Source organism: Anabrus simplex, chromosome 3, assembly GCF_040414725.1.
Source record: "Anabrus simplex isolate iqAnaSimp1 chromosome 3, ASM4041472v1, whole genome shotgun sequence".
In the NCBI taxonomy this organism is placed as follows: Eukaryota; Metazoa; Arthropoda; class Insecta; order Orthoptera; family Tettigoniidae; genus Anabrus; species Anabrus simplex.
Genome location: NC_090267.1, coordinates 308031470 through 308051933, shown reverse-complemented (window position 1 = coordinate 308051933; position 20464 = coordinate 308031470). Strand labels below are relative to the sequence as shown.

Genomic DNA, 20464 nt, shown 5'->3' with positions numbered 1-20464 from the left:
TAGTCATGCATAATCCCATCCATGCATTTATCCTGTCAACCGAATGCTCTCTCCTCAGTTGGTGGCTATCCGTGACTGGGAGAGAAGTGTTCTTTCATTTATTCATGCATGCATGACAATTTAATTCGGTCATGGAATCATTAAAAAAAAACCTCATTCATGCATTTATGTACACCTATGTATAGGCACCGTGCGCGTCGCTCTAGCGGCCGGGCGGAGAACAACACGTGAGGCAGACTCGCCGTAGCTGTTCTGTTATGACTGAGCGTGTAGTCACTCAGATGATAATGGCAGAGAAAAGGAGATCAAGTAAACGCAATTGTTGTGTTGTCAGTTGTTCCAATACTTACGCAAATACGGGAAGTGAAGTACAAATTTATTGTTTTCCAAAACGAGCGATAGATGTGGACCGAAGGAGGCGATGGATAATACAAGGAGTTAACCGAACGAAGTAAGTAGGCCTACACATACATACTGCACATGTTTGCAATAAGTTCAGTTGATCCGATTTAATTTAATTTTTAGCACTGATAGATCACTTTGGCAACCTACGACTTACCGGTACTCAAGAATATGTAGTGCACATTTCATCGGAAACAGAAGATCTGGACACGCACTAAGTCCAGCCTATGTTCCGACAATATTTCCGGATGAATACAAGAAGAGGAATGTGTCGCCGAGACCCAGCTTACAGGGCTTTCACTGACAACTCAAGCGATTAAAAAAGGAAGAATCAGACGGAAAATTTTCAAGTACAGTTTGCCCTAGTAACATAACCAAGGATGCATCCGTGCGAACAGGTGCATCTGAATTTCATTGTTCAGACTTCATGTTTCCATGTTCAATAAATGAAAACTTAATTTCGGTCTGGGAGGGGACGTTACGAAACATGATAAAATGTTTGGAACGGAAGACGATCATGCAGATATCAAGGGTTCAGGTTTCCAAGGCTACAGTTCCATAAGGAACAATACACAAATGCGTGATGTAACAGGTGTGAACTTCACCGTCTTTGCCTTGCGTTATTATCAAACTGTAACGTTTCGAAATTATGTAAAGAAACCAGATTATTCATTTTCCTAATGAAAATGAAAATCGGACTGTCCTATTCTGCTTTGAGAGTGTTCACAGGACAACAATTTCACGTATTTTTACGACCGTGCTTATGCAACTGGCACTGCGTACGAAACATTTCATATTCTGGCCCAGTAAGGAAAGTGTTCAAGAAACAATGTCTCCAGCATTTAAAAGAAATTACGGTAATTGTCCAGTCATTATTGACTGCACGGAATTTAGGGTTGAATAGCCTCCCCAGGTAGATTAAGAGATTGTATTTCTAGTCTCAATACAAGGATCGCTACACTGCAAAAGTTTTAATTGCAATCACGCCTAAAGGTATGATCGCTTTAAATCTAAATGTTACGGTGGAAGAGCTAGCGACTGATTCATAACAACCGTCGGTGTTTTACTTTCTTTCAACCTGTCGATGAGGTCATGGCTGATAAAGGAGTTAGGCATCAGAACTAACTTATCTAGCTGCGGTATCATAATCGTGACACCACCGTTCTTACATGATGGGAGATTAACAGCTGAGGAAGTTGAGAGTATTTACAATATTGCGAGTGTTAGAATTCACGTAGAAAGGTGTATTCAAAGAATGAAAATATACAATATATTACAGAAATTTCCAACAGAACTTTTCCACACGTGGATGACATCGTCTATGTGTTGCGTGTTAACGAATTTGCAACCTCATCGAATAACACGAACAACAAATTGCTTCACTTTCCATTTCACTTCTGTAAGAATGTTCAAAGCAGCTCCCCCAACTGGAGATTCATTTACAAATGGGAGAGAGTACCGTATCAAAGTTATGTCGCCTAGTTTTGATCTGATTTGCTTTCGGACACAGCGAGGGATCCCATCTCTACCGCCTCAAGAGCAGTGTTCCGGAGCTTCAGACTCTTGGTCGGGGATACAACTGGGGAGAATGACCAGTACCTCGTCCAGGCGGTCTCACCTGCTATGCTGAACAGGGGCCTTGTGGAGGGATGGGAAGATTGGAAGGGATAGGCAAGGAAGAGGGAAGGAAGCGGCCGTGGCCTTATGTTAGGTACCATCCCCTCATTCGCCTGGAGGAGAAGTGGGAAACCACAGAAAACCACTTCCAGGATGGCTGAGGTGGGAATCGAACCCACCTCTACTCAGTTGACCTCCCGAGGCTGAGTGGACCTCGTTTCAGCCCTCATACCACTTTTCAAATTTCGTGGCAGAGCCGGGAATCGAACCCGAGCCTCCGGGGGTGGCAGCTAATCACGCTAACCACTACACCACAGAGGCGGACATTTGCTTTCGTGCTAGCAGATATTCTTATCTTTTTTTTTGAAACCATCGAGGGCTTCCTGATTGAGATAGAGTGTCCAGGGAGATTTTAATTATATGATCTGTATCAACCTGCGCTTTGCTGGTAAAAAACATTTCGTCACTCACAATGCGAAAGGTGTATTTGTCTGGCAAGCGCACGTCGTTAGAGACTTATAAATGTAATAGCTGTGTCACAATTTCTTCTCTCTCACATCATTCACTACCCTGTCTATCAAGAAGGTGACTACGGCCCTGCACGATTGTTCGATTTCAGTACTTGCTTCTGCTCGATGCTTTGTACGAAGACTGCAAGGAATGTGTTCCAAAATATACTCAGTTAATTCGAAGGGGGGGAAGAAATGTTCTCAAAGTCTTTTTACCGAACAGTTCTTCTACGCGTTTGCCTTTTCTATATTTTTCTGTTGACATTGTTTTCGGGCTCGGTTTTCCCCAGCGTTGCGGACGGTCTGTTTTGGAGACAACACCTTCATTATTTATATAATACACTACCGCAGCTACGCGTTTGCAATTTCTTCTGGCGCCGGCAGGACAGGAACATTCGCTGGTAGAGACTAGAGACATTACGATTCTGGTCAACCTGAATACAAAATAAAAATGCCTACAACTTAGCAAACATGCATCAATTAATCCTTACTAAATAAACTAGGTAAATTTTCACCTAACTACATCTTGCCTACCTCAGGTTTCACGATATAAGGCGGCAAATTGCCAGACGTTTGTCGGATGACTTTTCCTGTGATGTATCCGAAACCATTCGAAATTAACTCTTTAACGCCATTCACGTGGCCACTGACAACAAGGTTTCTTCCTTTATTGCATGATGATTCACTTAGATCCCCGAATTGAATCTCTTTAAACCCGCAACTTGTTCGAATGTTACACACGTTGTACTGAGACTCTCGCACTGCGCCTCACCTCTTGTTTCAGAACGGGCCACTATGTAGCGCTAGTAGTAGCATTTCGATCAACCTGCACGGTGCCTATAGTGTCTGTGAAAATGGAGGAGAACTCTGTACAAACTGATGATAAATAAATAAATAAATAAAAAAGTAGAATACCCTTGCAATAACCGGGAGAATTCCACGTGATCCACCACTCCGATCTGTCTTCCTTGTCTTCTCCTGGGACACATCGGTTCAGAAGTAAAATAATAAAGGAAGCTAGCTAGCACTATTACGAGACTATTGATAATGTGACCACAGCCATAGGATCTCCAGTTTTACGTGGGTTACGAATCACAATGAAGTCACCTTTTATCCCCAAAACCCCTCATGCACTGAAAAGGATTCAAACACAGGCTCTTGATAAAAAAAAAAATGGCAATGTCACTCCGCTAACATGCCCGTTCACGCGTATGTGAAGCCTGATTTATTTTGAAATTGAAGCTGTGGATGCAACACAAATTTTTTTTGCTAGTTGCTTTACGTCGTACCGACACAGATAGATCTTTTGGCGACGATGGGATAGGAAAGGACTAGGAGTGGGAAGGAAGCGGCCGTGGCCTTAATTGAGGTGCAAAAATGTTTGTTGATTTTACTTTTAAACTAAGAGAACCTTTGCTGAACATAATTGCTTACCCTTGGGAGTAAAGGTCCATGATGGCAATACATTCAGTTTTTTCTGCATTCATATTCAGAATAGAAAATACTTGGACAAACAAAGGTAGAATGTCAAGTTCTGCTCTTAGTGTTTTGGGGTCAATGGCTAATGGATCTTCTTGCAGAATAGTGTTAATGATGTTGTAATAGCCTGTCATTGTCCTTACCTTTCACAAAGGAGAAAATAAGAAACACGCCTCGAGCTAACAGACGCCGCTGGCAGTTCGTTTTATATTGTATATCGATAATCGATTTATAATGAGGCAATAAATATTGCTGAAAGTTGTCCGTTTAAGCCCACCGTACGCTGGTACGAGCTCGTTAGTATCATATTAGTAAACATCCGGCAAGTTTGGACTAAATAATGACCTCTTGTATTTTTTATAACATTATGTATTTTTTATAAACATCTTTCACAAACCGCGATTGACTACAAGGATCCTGAACTTTTGCAATGTAGATGTTCATAACAGAAAATATTAAAAGTATTGTACAGAAAGAAAACACTAAACGATTTATCATTTAGGAGTAGTATAAGTGATTTAACATAGTCACTGAATCTTTTAAAATGTCCACTATATGTTTTTCCAGAATCGTGTGCTGGATCCAAAGCTTTTTTTAAGATTGTATACGTATGCTTAGGGACGCTGCCTCTGCTTCCAAATAGCAGACCCATTATCACAGACCAATTTTCTGGGCTAATGTTATGTCTCTCACTCAGATATGGGATGCATGGTTCGTATGAAAATGAAAACCTAAAACCTGTTTTCCAGTCAGTGACCGGGTCAGGGATGGAATGAATGAAGCCCCCATCTTGAGGCGAGGATAGGAATGGTGCCGGCTGCCGAAGCTTGTCGCACTCCTCTGGGGCAATGATTAATGACTGACAGATAGTCAGAGATAGTGGAGAGTGTTTCTGGAATGAAAGATGACAGGGAAAACCGGAGTACCCGGGGAAAAACCTGTCCCGCCTCCGCTTTGTCCAGCATAAATCTCACATGGTGTGATCGGTATTTGAACCACGGAACCCAGCGGTGAGAGGCCGACGCGCTGCCGCCTGAGCCATGGAGGCTACGCATACTTCATAAATACTCCTATTTTCCTGATCAACTTCCTTGGTCTGGGATAAGTCTCTTTCAAACCGGATGGTTGGATCAAGAATGACAGACGTTCGATTCTGCTGGTGGATGGTAACAATATCTTTTCTTTTTTCTTTTTTTTTTTTTTTTGCTAGTTGCTTTACGTTACACCGACACAGATAGGTCTTATGGGGCCGATAGGGCAGGGAAGGGCTAGGAGTGGGAAGGAAGTGGCCGTGGCCTTAATTAAGGTACAGCCCCAGCATTTGTCTGGTGTGAAAATGGGAAACCACGGAAAACCATTTTCAGGGCTGCCGACAGTGGGGTTCGAACCTACTATCTCCCGAATACTGGATACTGGCCGCACTTAAGCGTCTGCAGCTATCGAGCTCGGCGGTAACAATATCTGCTCTTCTGGAAAATGGGTGGCGTGCACCATATTGGAGTAAATTACTGCGGAAGTAGCGTTTACTGAAGAAGTTCATACTACAGAAGTAAATTACTACGGGAGTTTTATTACTCCGAAAGTAACGTCGGAGAGTTGAAGTACAATTTACTCTTTTAGTTACTACTATAGAAGTAGCGTTCGTTACTCGCGGAGTAGTGTTGTGTTTGTGTATCTTCTATAAAGAAATCGAAATGGATAAGGTTATGTGCGATAGGAAACGAGGGAAAAATGTAAGCGAAAAATATAAATGCTTGTTAATAGAGATAATGACGATCTATGCAAAGGATATAGGGTGTAAGAACCACAGCATAAAGATGCTGAATAAGAAAAGAAATTGATGGAAAGTCGTGACAGAAGAATTCAATGCTTCGAGTGACGGAAAACGCAGTGAAGAGCAAGTTAAGATTCTGTAGAAGGACTTAAAAGCGAAGGCTGAAGCAAAGCAGAAAGTCATGGACACGCGGGAAAAATTAAAACTGATGGTGGTTTCTTCATACAGATCGCCTACATCCACAGCGAAATTTTCCCATTTTCAAACCGGGCAAATGCTGGGTCTGTAGGCCCTACCTTAAGGCCACGGCGCTTCCCAATCCCTAGGCCTTTCCTGCCCTATCGTTGCCATAAGACCTATCTGTGCCGGTGCGACGTTAAGCAAATTAAAAAAAAAAAGAAAAGTTCACCGTTGTCACCGAGAGGGCAAAAAATGGGAATATGCGCGCAGTCACAGTCAATTGCACCCACGATGTGTCGAAACCTGCCAAGGTGAAGAATATCCTTTTATTTTCCGAACAATCATCATTTGCAGGCGTACCTCCCTTTTAGCCTCAACTAGTGCTTTAACCACGCGACGAAAGATACGGCCAGCAGTTGTGCGGTAAACGTTAATTAGATCACCGGCAACTGTACTGAAATATTCCGGTACGAAACACTCGTAGGGCACACAGCAACTGTAATTTGAGAGATACAACAAAATTAAGACAAGAATTCAGCTGTAAGTGATCTCCAAGTAGATGTAGAAGGAAAGTAAAGGATTCCTTCCTAAGACCAAAAACGTTCCTGAATCTCGCCGTGTGCACATTACACGGCTCTCGCCTTTCACGCACTGTAGGCCTACGCACTATTCCATTTCCCATCGTTTTCTGCTTAGAGATCGTCAATATAATCTAAGTAATCCATACACACGTTTGAAACGTCTTTCCTCTCATATACGTTACGATATTATCATTAGTCAACAAGTCTAAACTTAGCTTACTCCATGCACGACGTGAGAGTAAATTCTAACCTATATTCGTGCGTTATTTACTTCTTTAGTAATATACTACAAGATGGTGCTCATCAACATTTTACTCTTGTAGTAACTTAGTCCAGGAGTATCTCAAAGGACTAGAAAGCTTCGGAAGTAATTTACTCTCGTATGGAAGTCGCCGAATGCTAACGTCAGGAGTACTTTACTCTTGGTTGGTGCACGCCACCCCTAGAAAACAGTGTGCAGGAGAGGAATTTGGCAGTTAGTGAGTTGAGGGTGTTGCAAGGTGCGGTGCTTTATCGTAGACGAGGCTTAACCGAACCCCACGCCGCCTCAAATTTGTCAGAACAACACCCAAAGAGCCACAACGCATTGTATTTCTGTCTAAAATAAATCTGTCATGATAAGTATTTAAATAAGCACTGAGTCCAGAAGCGTTCCTAAATCACTAAGAAATACAAGCTGATAAAAGAAAATAGGGTAATTAATGAACAGGTGTAATAGAAACTACGAGAAGCAAGGTGTATACGCTAATTGGGCTACTTCATAGCTGTTCTAACGCAAGGTCTTCAGTGTTAACCGAACGAGTTGGCCATGCGGTTAGGGTCGCACAGATGTAAGCTTACATTCGGTAGATATTCGGTTCGAATTCCACCACCATCAGTCTCTCCGTACTTCTGCAACTATTTCTATTTTTACCGGGCGAGTTGACCGTGCTGTTAGGGGCGCGCAGCTGTGAGCTTGAATACGGGAGATAGTGGTTTCGAACCCCCTGTCGGCAGCCCTGAAGATGGTTTTCCTTGGTATCCCATTTTCGCACCAGCCTAATGCTGGGGCTGTACTTTAATTAAGGCCACGGCTGCTACTTTCCCAATCCTAGCCGTTTCCCATTCTTCCGTTACCAAAATCCTTTGGTGTGTTAGTGCAACGTAATAAATAGAAAAATAAGAAACATTTTCGGCGTAAGTACAGTATATTTGTGGATTTGTTTGGTGCTGAGAATTCCCTATGAGAGTAACGTAGTTGGTGTCTAATGAATTGTGCTTCTTATAAGATGCATTCTTATGACCGTACGATTTGTTCATGTGTTTTGTGTGTTATATGATGTTATCTGAGCCGGGCTGAGTGGCTCAGACGGTTGAGGCGCTGGCCTTCTAACCCCAACTTGGCAGGTTCGATCCTGGCTCAGTCCGGTGGTATTTGAAGGTGCTCAAATACGACAGCCCCGTGTCGGTAGATTTACTGGCACGTAAAGGAAATCCTGCGGGACTAAATTCCGGCACCTCGGCGTCTCCGAAGACCTTAAAAAGTATTTAGTGGGACGTAAAACAAATAACATTATTATTATGATGTTATCTGCCATTCACAAGCTTTCGTTGCGAAAATTCTTAGTTATTTGCATAATTTTGTGGCTAAGAGGGCAGTCCCCTTGCCTCTTTTCCATTGTTTGACGTTGTTTGTGCATTGAGTATTTGCCTACTGCCAAACAGAAATATCGCACAGGAAGTTAACGCCACCTGATTGGTACCCACAACAACTACTACTGATTAGCAGCAGCTCTTTTAGGTATATGTCCGCCGGGCTGAGTGGCTCAGACGGTTAAGACGCTGGCCTTCTAACCCCAACTTGGCAGGTTCGATCCTGGCTCAGTCCGGTGGTATTTGAAGGTGCTCAAATACGACAGCCTCGTGTCGATAGATTTACTGGCACGTAAAAGAACTCCTGCGGGACTAAATTCCGGCACCTCGGCATCTCCGAAGACCGTAAAAGTAGTTAGTGGGGCGTAAAGCAAATAACATTATTATTAGATATATGTCATGTGTTTATTATATCCATTCAACGCATGAAAGTTCCTTGTATTGTTTTTAGTCGTAACCGTATACATTCTTTCATTATTCTTTTATAAAACTATAGGTGACATATAAGATATGTTATAAGACCTCCTGTGTATTTTGATAAACATCTTTCTTTATGGTGCTACATATAACTTGACTTGCATTGCCTTAATGTATAGATTATACCTAACCGAACTTAACCCCATGGCACTACAGCCCTGAAGGGCCTTGGGCTACCAAGCGACCGATTCTGAGCCCGAATCTCTGCAGATTACGAGGTGTCGTGTGGTCAGCACGACGAATCCTCTCGATCGTTATTCTTGATTTTCTAGACCGGAGCCGCCACCTCACCGTCGGATAGCTCCTCAATTCTAATCACGCAGGCTGAGTGGACTTCGAACCAGCCCTCAGATCCAGATAAAAATCCCTGACCTAGCCGGGAATCGAGCACGCTACCCCTACACCACGGGACCAGCGCATAGGTTATACAATACAGAGTTATTAAACGGTGCAACCGATCTATTTTACTACTTTTTTTTGTTGCTAGTTGCTTTACGTCGCACCGACACAGATAGGTCTTATGGCGACGATGGAACAGGAAAGTGCTAGGAGTGGGAAGGAAGCGGCCGTGGTCTTAATTAAGGTACAGCCCCAGCATTTGCCTGGTGTGAAAATGGGAAACCACGGAAAACCATTTACAGGGCTGCCGACAGTGGGGTTCGAACCTACTATCTCCCGAATATTGGATACTGGCCGCACTTAAGCGACTGCAGCTATCGAGCTCGGTTTACTACATTTTAGCGAACAGTAATTCATTTTCAGAATGAATAATAATTCCAATATGATAAAGTAAATTCTTCAGATGGAAAATAAATATGCAATTTCTGTGGGAAGTCCTATAAATCCGTTAAAATATATATTAGTAAAGCTCATCCTGAAGCACACAGGCAGGCAGCACCGTAGCATGCAATCGCTCTTGACAACATTTCAGAACCAGACGCACAAACAAATGCAAATGTCCACTCATACACCATATACAGGCAACCCTGAGAATTTAATGAAATTGTGGGAAGATAAGATTAAGAAGGTTTTAACCGCAGAAACATCGCACGAAATTATCTATATTGTATCTGATGCTCCCTGTTTTTTCCTCTCTTCGTAGAACACACTGCCAGGTGTACAACATCCGACTGTAACATGCTATAATATACGTAGAAAAGGGGCAAAAAATCAGGGATTTACCTATTCACAGAGCTCCAAACCCGGTCGAAGATTTAAGACAGAGAAACAAAAGAAAAATAAAAGAAAAATACGCTTATGATGTAGCACAGCATAACTAGTATAATCACAGGAAAAGAGTAGTTAGGAATGTTCTGAAAAGTGGGTTGAATCCTAATTGCCCTGCACAAATACACGAAATTGAGAAAAGGGAATGAGACACGTTTGGTAGCGAGTAATTTTAATCCAAATACTCCAAATATAAAGGAACTATCCGAAGTGAACGAAGCTCTTTCTATTATTCGTCTCGACACCGCACCCGGTCCGAATAAAGTGTCGGTTCGAGTCTTGAAACATCTAAAGGCAAGAAAATGTATCGCATTGCTAGGGACTGTCACGATTCGATTCGGAATTGTGCCAGATGTTTATAAGATCGGAAGAACAATTCTGATTTACAAAGGTGGGAACCCAAATAACTTCAAGTTGGAGACCTATAGCGAATGTCTCTGTTATACGAAAAATCACAGAGTGTGTTCTAGACAAGAAGCATTGTAATTACATTACATTTCATCCCGTCAAAAAGGATTTGTTCCATCTCCCGGTATCCACATGAATACATCTTTGATCAATGGCTGTCTCAAAAAGCTAAGTCTATGAAAATGAGCTGCTGCGTTGCTTTTCTAGATATCACTAAAGCCTTTTATTCTATCGGCTACGATCATATACGCCGATCTCTAGCTTCTTGCGAAATGCTGAAAATTTAAGGACTTTAGTCGTAAATCTATTAGTCGAGAACCGATTTCAAATCGAAGTAAGTCTCAATAAGTAAAAAATCATCCAGCTAGAAAGAGGAATTATTCATAGCAGTCCTATATCCCCTCGTTTGTTTAATCTGGCTATTGATAATACACTGACTGACAGAGCAAATGCAACACCAAGAAGGAGTGGTTCGAAAGGGATGAAAGTTGGGGAAAAAACAGAGACGGCACGGACGAATAATTGATGTTTATTTCAAACCGATATGCAGGTTACACAATGCGCACGGCATCGACTCAGTAGGATGTAGGACCACCGCGAGCGGCGATGCACGCAGAAACACGTCGAGGTACAGAGTCAATAAGAGTGCGGATGGTGTCCTGAGGGATGGTTCTCCATTCTCTGTCAACCATTTGCCACATTTGGTCGTCCGTACGAGCCTGGGGCAGAGTTTGCAAACGGCGTCCAATGAGATCCCACACGTGTTCGATTGGTGAGAGATCCGGAGAGTACGCTGGCCACGGAAGCATCTGTACACCTCGTAGAGCCTGTTGGGAGATGCGAGCAGTGTGTGGGCGGGCATTATCCTGCTGAAACAGAGCATTGGGCAGCCCCTGAAGGTATGGGAGTGCCACCGGCCGCAGCACATGCTGCACGTAGCGGTGGGCATTTAACGTGCCTTGAATACGCACTAGAGGTGACGTGGAATCATACGCAATAGCGCCCCAAACCATGATGCCGCGTTGTCTAGCGGTAGGGCGCTCCACAGTTACTGCCGGATTTGACCTTTCTCCACGCCGACGCCACACTCGTCTGCGGTGACTATCACTGACAGAACAGAAGCGTGACTCATCGGGGAACACGACGTTCCGCCATTCCCTCATCCAAGTCGCTCTAGCCCGGCACCATGCCAGGCGTGCACGTCTATGCTGTGGAGTCAATGGTAGTCTTCTGAGCGGACGCCGGGAGTGCAGGCCTCCTTCAACCAATCGACGGGAAATTGTTCTGGTCGATATTGGAACAGCCAGGGTGTCTTGCACATGCTGAAGAATGGCGGTTGACGTGGCGTGCAGGGCTGCCACCGCTTGGCGGCGGATGCGCCGATCCTCGCGTGCTGACGTCACTCGGGCTGCGCCTGGACCCCTCGCACGTGCCACATGTCCCTGCGCCAACCATCTTCGCCACAGGCGCTGCACCGTGGACACATCCCTATGGGTATCGGCTGCGATTTGACGAAGCGACCAACCTGCCCTTCTCAGCCCGATCACCATACCCCTCGTAAAGTCGTCTGTCTGCTGGAAATGCCTCCGTTGACGGCGGCCTGGCATTCTTAGCTATACACGTGTCCTGTGGCACACGACAACACGTTCTACAATGACTGTCGGCTGAGAAATCACGGTACGAAGTGGGCCATTCGCCAACGCCGTGTCCCATTTATCGTTCGCTACGTGCGCAGCACAGCGGCGCATTTCACATCATGAGCATACCTCAGTGACGTCAGTCTACCCTGCAATTGGCATAAAGTTCTGACCACTCCTTCTTGGTGTTGCATTTGCTCTGTCAGTCAGTGTATGTCAAAGGAGATTTATGAGCGTGATGTTTCTAGTATTCACGGTTTTTCAGTATTCGACAGATTACAAAAGCTGTCTTGTTTAGATTTTGCTGATGGCATAGCCCTGATAGCAAAATAAGAATTCAGTATGAGCAGCATTGTCCAGATGGAATGATCCATGCTCCAAAACATTTCCGAGGCTTAGGTCTCACGCGAGCCAAATGGGAGGCTCCTATCAAAAACTTCAATATCTGCAGCCATCTTCTTCATGTCAGAGCCGAACACCTTCACGCTATCAGAGACTTACGGGCGGACAATAAGTCCCTATTGGAGAAGTTAGATATTGATGAATTCGTAAACTACCACGAGAACAAAGCTTCCGCACTTGGACACTACATTCTTTAAGAGGGAAAAGCGGTGACGTTTATGCCGATCACCCTAAAACGAATTTCTGGATAATTAACATGAAAGGACTACCAAACTCCGAACGGGAAAACGCTCTCAGAATGTCGTGCAACATCCCGGCGGTTCGAGTAGTTCCTGGTAGATGTCCTGACACAATCCGCTGCCGTCATCCAGACTGCGGCGAGAATGAAACTCTTGGTCATATGCTAGGGTACTGCCGCAAAGAAAAATTGCTAAGGAACACCCGTCATCACAGAGTGAGAGCAATCTTAGCCTCTGCACTGAGAGATTTGAAGACAATAGTTTATGGAGTGCTGTTTTTAATTCGTCGCTGTTCGGGCAAAAGGTCATATCTCACAATGTTCTTCCTACCCATTATTTTCCTCAGGACTAGTCACGCCTCCCAGCCACACATGGGTATGCAGTTCTTCAGAAAATTTTTCGTTGTGTTCATTCTCGTATGCTAACGTGTAAAGGAAAATGAACCTTAAGTACATTATACTGTAGGAGTGTGTAAATACGTCAAGCAAACATACTATACATTCGTAGAGTGCGATACGGTAAGGTTCATTTTCCGTTACATGTAAGCATAGGAAAATGAACTTCTTCTTCTTCTTCTTCTTCTTCTTATTTATCTGTTTACCCTCCAGGGTCGGTTTTTCCCTCGGACTCAGCGAGGGATCCCACCTGGAGCTTCAGACTCTGGGTCGGGGGTTACAACTGGAGAGGATGACCAGTACCTTGCCCAGGCTGCCTCACCTGCTATGCTGAACAGAGGCCTTGCCGGGGGATGGGAAGATTGGAAGGGATAGACAAGGAAGAGGGAAGGAAGCGGCCGTGGCCTTCAGTTAGGTACCATCCCGGCATTTGCCTGGAGGAGAAGTGAGAAACCACAGAAAACCACTTCCAGGATGGCTGGACCTCAGTTGACCTCCCGAGGCTGTGTGGACCCCGTTCCAGCCCGAGCCGCGAATCGAACCCGGGTCTTCGGGGGTGGCAGCTAATCACACTAACCACTACACCATAGAGGCGGACAGTAAAATGAACACAACGAAAATTGTTCTGATATGTAGCTGAGAGGCGTGGCCAGTCTTGAGGAAAACAATGGATAGGAAGAACATTGTGAGATAAGACCTTTTCCCCGAACAACGACGAATTATCCTATTTTCTTTTTTCAGCTTATATTTCTTTCTTTATTAGTGATTTAGGGACGATCCTGGGCTCAGTGCTTTTTTCAACTTATCAGGATAGAAATTTATAATAAAATGCGATATAAATACGAAACAGACGATTGTTCAAATAAAACTTTGTTTCTTCTTATTATAGGTCTACCGCTTTTCTCCACACACTGGTGAGGTGGAGGGTGCGAACTCTATCGCACATGTGAACTGGAGCAGTTTTACGGGCGGATGCTCTGCCTGACACCAACTCTATACGGATGGATGTATTCACTCTTGCGTGTTTCTGTGTTGGTTAGTAGTTGATGTATTGTGTAAATCTGAAAAGAAATGTGTTGAGACAAGCACAAACGCCCAGCTCAAGCCGTAGGAATTAACAATACACAGTTAAAATCTTCCTCCTGGCCGGGATTCGAAGCCGGGGCCCTCTGAACCAAAGGCAATTACGTTGACTACTCAGGCAAGGAGCTGGACAATTTACTACACGCTTCACAATGCTCTATTTGTAACTAGCTCTGTAGCCTCGTTTAGTTCCATATCTCTTAGTCTATCTTTAAATTATTAGAAACTGAGCCTAACCATCGTGTTGGTCTCCCTCTCCTTCTCTTACTCTCCATGACCGAATCCATTATTCTCCTAGGTAACCTGTCCTCCTCCATTCGCCTCACATGACCCAACAACGAAACCGGTTTATGCTTACAGCTTCATACGTCGAGTTCATCCCTAACTTTGCCTTTTTCTCCTCATTCCGAACACCCTCCTGCCACTGTCCTCACCTGATTGTACCAGCCAATATTTTTGCTACCTTCATGTCCACCCAGCTTCAACTACCGTACAGCAAAGTTGGTCTGAAAACAGATCGGTGTAAAGATAGTTTGGTCCGGGAGCTGACTTATTTCTTAAAGAATGCTGTTAAATACGTCATAGTTTCAGACAATTAAATTTCGAAGTTCAAAATAATTCGGTTAAACATCTTAAGGGTAGTCTTTGTGGTCTGCGTAGGACAAGATAGCAATACAGTTAAATGACACACAGGTGTGATGGAAACTATTTTATGAGTGTACATTGTGGAGCGTAAATAAATAAATAAATAAATAAATAAATAAATAAATAAATAAATAAATAAATAAATAAAATTGTTCAGCAAATTTATCTATCATATTATATTTACTTACATAAGTATCATAATCATAAGTCGTTTTACCCATTACTGAGCGTCATGACCTCATTAACTAAGCTTCTCCAACCTGGATGATTTTCAGCTCTTCTTAAGGTCTGCGGAAGAGGTACACCAGTGAGCTTCTTAATTTGGCTAATCCGTCTGCACGCCGCACCGTCCCTCCCCGTGGTCTTATACCTTCCCTTGCATGATGCATTTCTCAAGATTTTCTCCATTTCTTCTCGTGACGTGCCCGAAGAACTGAAGGAACTTCTGCTTGACACAGGAAGAAAGACGTTTGGAGTCATCAATGATGGACATATTCATTCTTCTTTCAGTACACTGAACACGCAGCATTGTGCGCCAACACCACATCTCGTACACATCAATGAGTTGTTTGTCTCTGGCCTTTAGAATCCGTGTTTCATAACCATATACTGTACAACAAGAGCTTTAATAAGTGGTATCTTAGTTTTGTTTGTTATTTTCAGATCCTGAAGAGTTTCTTTGTAACAACTCTCCTTAAGTTGAACCGTTTTCTAATTTCTGCCTCACAACTTCCCGTGTCGCCGAGAGTTGATCCGAGGTAGATAAAATCGTGCACTACCTCCAATCTCCTTACTTTACCTGTGATCTAGAACTGTGCTCCTCTGTCAGTTATTAGACCTACTTTGGCCTACCGAGGTTAATGTTAAGCCCATACACTGTTAATAAACCAGCTAGTTCGTCTTCGATGCGGCCAGTATCCAATATTAGGGAGATAGTGGGTTCGAACCCCACTGTTAACAGCCCTGAAGATGGTTTTTCGTGGTTTCTCATTTTAACACCAGGCAAATGCTGGGGCTGTACCTTAATTAAGGCCACGGCCGCTTCCTTCCCACTCCTAGCCCTTTCCTGTTCCATCGTCGCCATAAGACCTATCTGTGTCGATGTGACGTAAAGCAGGTGATAAAAATATGGTGTGCAAAAGGGAAACCACGAAAGACCATATTCAGGGCTGCCGACAGTGGGGTTCGAACCCACTATCTCCTGATAGCTACGTGGTTCAAAATGCACAGCCACTCGCTCGGTAATAAAACTAAATTAATAATAATGATAATAATAATAATAATAATAATAATAATAATAATAATAATAATAATAATAATAATAATAATAATAATAATAATAATAATAATAATAATAATGTCACTATGGTCAGATAAGACTGGCAGAAATCGAGCAAGAGTTAAAGAAAAACAATACTAGGAACTTTAAAAGAAGAACTGACGAGTTATACGGCACCCACTTTATGTTTTAAACGACCGGATGGGACTTTAGAAACAAATAATGAAGGAAACTGTAAACGTTTGGCAAATAATTTCAAAGACCTTCTAAATTGCGAACCTCCTACTGACCAACTCACTTTTGAAACATCAGAACTAAATTCAGATTCAGAGCCTCCAACTGTAGAAGAAGTTGAACAAATAATACATGGGTTTAAAGACAACAAAGCTCCAGGGGAAGATGGTATAATTGCCGAATTGTGGGGACTAGGTGGCATAAACCTTGCTTAGAAAATCTATAAAATTCTTACAGATATCTGGACCAGTGAAACAATTCCTGAAGACTGGAAGTGTGCAATAATTCACCCATTACAAAAGAAAGGGGATAAAACTGACATAAATAACTACAGAGATATTCCCTTCTAGCAGTCACAACATTCTTTCAAAACTCCTACTCAAGAGACTTGAAATGTAAACAGATGATTTGACTGGAGAATATCAGACAGGCTTCAGGAAAGGCAGGTCATGCGCAAAACAGATTCTTAAGTTCAAGACCATTCTACAAATTCGTAAAATCAGGCAAACGGCGATTACATTTGTGCCTTCAAAAAGGTATATGATTCTATAGATAGACCGACACTTTTACGTGTACTGGAAGAATTCAAAGTAGACAGGATCATGCAAACACTAACAGGCACAACTTCCAAGGTACTTAAGGGAATAGAACCCATTTAATGTTAAAATAGGAGTCCGACAAGGAGATGGGTTGTCCCCTTTATTGTTTAATCTTGTTTTGGAAAATGTGATTAGATCTTGGGAAAAATAACTTAAAGGAATAACCCTTGGCAGATTACGTGAAAACAAAATTAATTTACTGTGTTTGGCTTTCGCTGATGACTTAGCAGTGTTATCCAATAACAAACAGGAAGCGATTGCATCCATTGAAAATCTCCATGAAATATCCAGAACAGGACTCCATATCTCATATCAGAAATCTCACTACATGGAAGGATCCCTTCGGTACCTAGATGGACAACCAATGAAAACCCAATATGGCAAAATAAAAAATATCCCAAGTGTCTAAATTCAAATACTGGGAGAAATCATCCAACCTTCAGGACTGAATCGTGACACAAACAAAGAAAGGGTCTCTAAACTACAAAAAGCATACAGACTCACTTGGAGAAGATATAATAAATATATATATATTCCTAAATGCTAAATTAAGACATTATAACACTGTAATCAAGCCTGAAACACTATATGCATCTGAACACTGATCATTGGGGGCAGATCGTTGATTAAAGATGTAGAAAAGCAAGAAAAAACAATCTCAAGGAAAATTTTTGGACCAGCTGTACAGGGGGAATTTGGATGGTAAAGAAATCTTATGATCTGTACCAACACTCAGAGAAAATCTCAGACACAGTTAGGAAAATACGTTTGAAATTGTATGGACATATTCTCAGAATGAGTAATTTGGCTGAATGGTCAGCGTTGAGACCTTCTGTTCAGAGGGTCCTGGGTTCGATTACCGGCCGGGTCGGGAATTTTAATTGCCTCTGACTAATTCTTCTGGCTGGGACTGGGTGTTTGTGTTTGTCCCAACACAACACACTACACCACCAACCACCACAAAAACACGCAATAGTGATTACATCCCTCCATATGTAGTGTTGGCGTCAGGAAGGGCATCCGACCGTAAACAGGGCCAAATTCCCATGTGCGACACAGTTCGCACCCATGACCCCACAAGTGTGGGAAAGGCGGTAGAAAATGAAGAAGAAGAAGAATTCTCAGAATGAGTAATCAGTGATTGACCAAATAAATTCTGAACCTAGCCCTATCAATGAAAGTAAAAAAACAAGTGGGTGCTCGAAGGTGGAAAAGATCTTCAGGGAACAGGCATTACAGATGACATTGTGTTAGTTCAGTGAATTAGTCGACAGTCACCGCTTTAAACATCACCCAAGCACAGCCACCTAATAATAATAATAATAATAATAATAATAATAATAATAATAATAATAATAATAATAATAATAATGTATGTACAGTCTTCAGCTCTAAGGATGGTTGGATCCTCAACAGCTCCGCCATCAGCTGTCATAGATGGACTAGGCATCACTAAAGAGGCGTACTAGGGAAATGAGGAGTGAGGTAGTTTCCCGTTGCTTTCCTCACCGAGCCAGAATTTGCTATTACATATCAGTCTGCCAAGCCCACTGAAATGCATGCACCAACCAACCCTATGAGCAACATTTTCACAACATTCATAGCAGGGACTGGCTGCAGAAGGAATGGCATTACTAGCATCGCTCATACCTCAGTCACTTTCATATTGTCAAAGCCAAGAATAAGACAGAGACACATCTATGAAAGTAACAAAATTGCTCTAGCCCATACCAGAAGACTTAGTGCACTGTAAGCACTATGTCCTGTCAGCAAAGGCAACATAATAATAATAATAATAATAATAATAATAATAATAATAATAATAATAATATAATTTCGTGTGGCTATTTCTAGCTGAGTGCAGCCCTTGTAAGGCAGACCCTCCGACGAAGGTGGGCGGCATCTGCCATGTGTAGATAACTGCGTGTTATTGTGGTGGAGGATAGTGTTATGTGTGGTGTGTGAGTTGCAGGGATGTTGGGGACAGCACAAACACCCAGTCCCCGGGCCATTGGAATTAACCAATGAAAATTAAAATCCCCGACCCGACGGGAATCGAACTCGGGACCCTCTGAACCGAAGGCCAGTACGCTGACCGTTCAGCCAACGAGTCAGACATAATGAAAATGAAAACCTACAACCTGTTTTCCAGTCATTGACCGGATCAGGGATGTAATGAATGAATCAGATTCAGGCTATTAGTACGATGGGGTCGCCACTCCCAAAGTGATTTAGTAATGACTGATAGATGCTATGAAATGAGAATGGAGAGTGTTACTGGAATGAAAGATGACAGGGAAAACCGAAGTACCCGGAGAAAAACCTGTCCCGCCTCCACTTTGTCCAGCACAAATCTCACATGGAGTAGCCGGGATTTGAACCACAGTATCCAGCGGTGAATAATAATAATACTAATAATAGTAATTTCAGCCACTGAAATGAAATTCTCAGTTGACGACACTTAGGTGATTTGGGTGCCAATTTGGACTTTCCATTTTCATTACTAGGTCGGGTTAGTGTAGTTAATTAACTTAACGCTTCAAAGCACCTATCAAAGAAACCAGAATTTGTACATGGACGGATCAGAATGCTTGGCTGCGATTGAACCTGCGATTCTCAGTACAAGAAACTAGCAAGTTAATCACTCAACCACAGGGCTGAGTGGCTCAGACAGTTAAGACGCTGGCTTTCTGGCCCCAACTTGGCAGGTTCGATCCTGGCTTAGTCCGGTGGTATTCGAAGGCGCTCAAATACGTCATCCCCGTGCCGGTAGATTTACTAGCACCTAAAATAACTCCTGTAGGACAAAATTCCGGCACCTCGGCGTTTTCGAAAACATTAAAAGTAGTTAGTGTGGCGTTAAAGCAATAACATTATTATTCAATCACTCAGCCAGCGGCACCGACCGTTTAAAAATCCAAACCACAGACATAACAACACATATAGTGAAATAGGCCAGAAATATTTTCTAATAATTGCTTACCTTGACTCAGAAACGAATTCGATGTTCTCAATACCAGTGTCTATAAATATCGTCGAGACTCGATGATGAATGGATGCCTCTGGACCGACTACTGAAGAAGAGAAGGCCAGGAGTAGAACTTTTCTGCTCGAGGTCGACAGAGTTAATACTCGAGCAGCCTTCATCCACCATTTATTGTAGATCCTCGCGGAATAATTATCCAGGAAAAAGAGATTCTACGGATGCGATTTTTTTTCTAAAAACCGGTTTCTTTAACTGTCTAAGAATATTGTGCTGTAAAATAGTGGTAATGCAGATGTTTGGAAAATGTCGAGTTCGCACGTGTGATGTCATTATATAGACTGGTTTGCTGCCGGTAAGGTGCCAAGGTGAATGTCAACACTGAAACTGTGGAGGGGGCACAGCGGGAGTGTCAAATCAAACAAGCCTTAGAACTCAAGGCTAAACAGAAGACCCAGCTTCTTGACCTAGACGAAGTGGGGATGCTACTAGCTGGGATCGGAGGTTCTCCAACTTACTAACTCATCAGATAGCCTCTTCAAGTCATTACACTTGCGGACCACTTTAGAGAGTCAAATATTTACAGAAGGTAATTGTTCGAGCTTGCTAGTCGCGCCGCTAAGATCGTATCCAATTGAGAAATAGCCTGCCACAGCAAAACTTGGTTAATTCGAACCTGGAG

General features: G+C 42.9%; 1 protein-coding gene across 1 annotated transcript in view; it reads right to left on the bottom strand.

Moving 5' to 3' along the window:
• Nucleotides 1-20096, bottom strand: part of LOC136867259 (venom allergen 5) — a 76522-nt gene extending 56426 nt beyond the window's left edge. The window contains exon 1 of the mRNA XM_067144402.2: nucleotides 19783-20096. The gene's annotated coding sequence lies outside the window, so the exon portion shown is untranslated. The remainder of the gene's footprint in view (nucleotides 1-19782) is intronic.
• Between the last annotated feature and the right edge of the window lie 368 nt (nucleotides 20097-20464).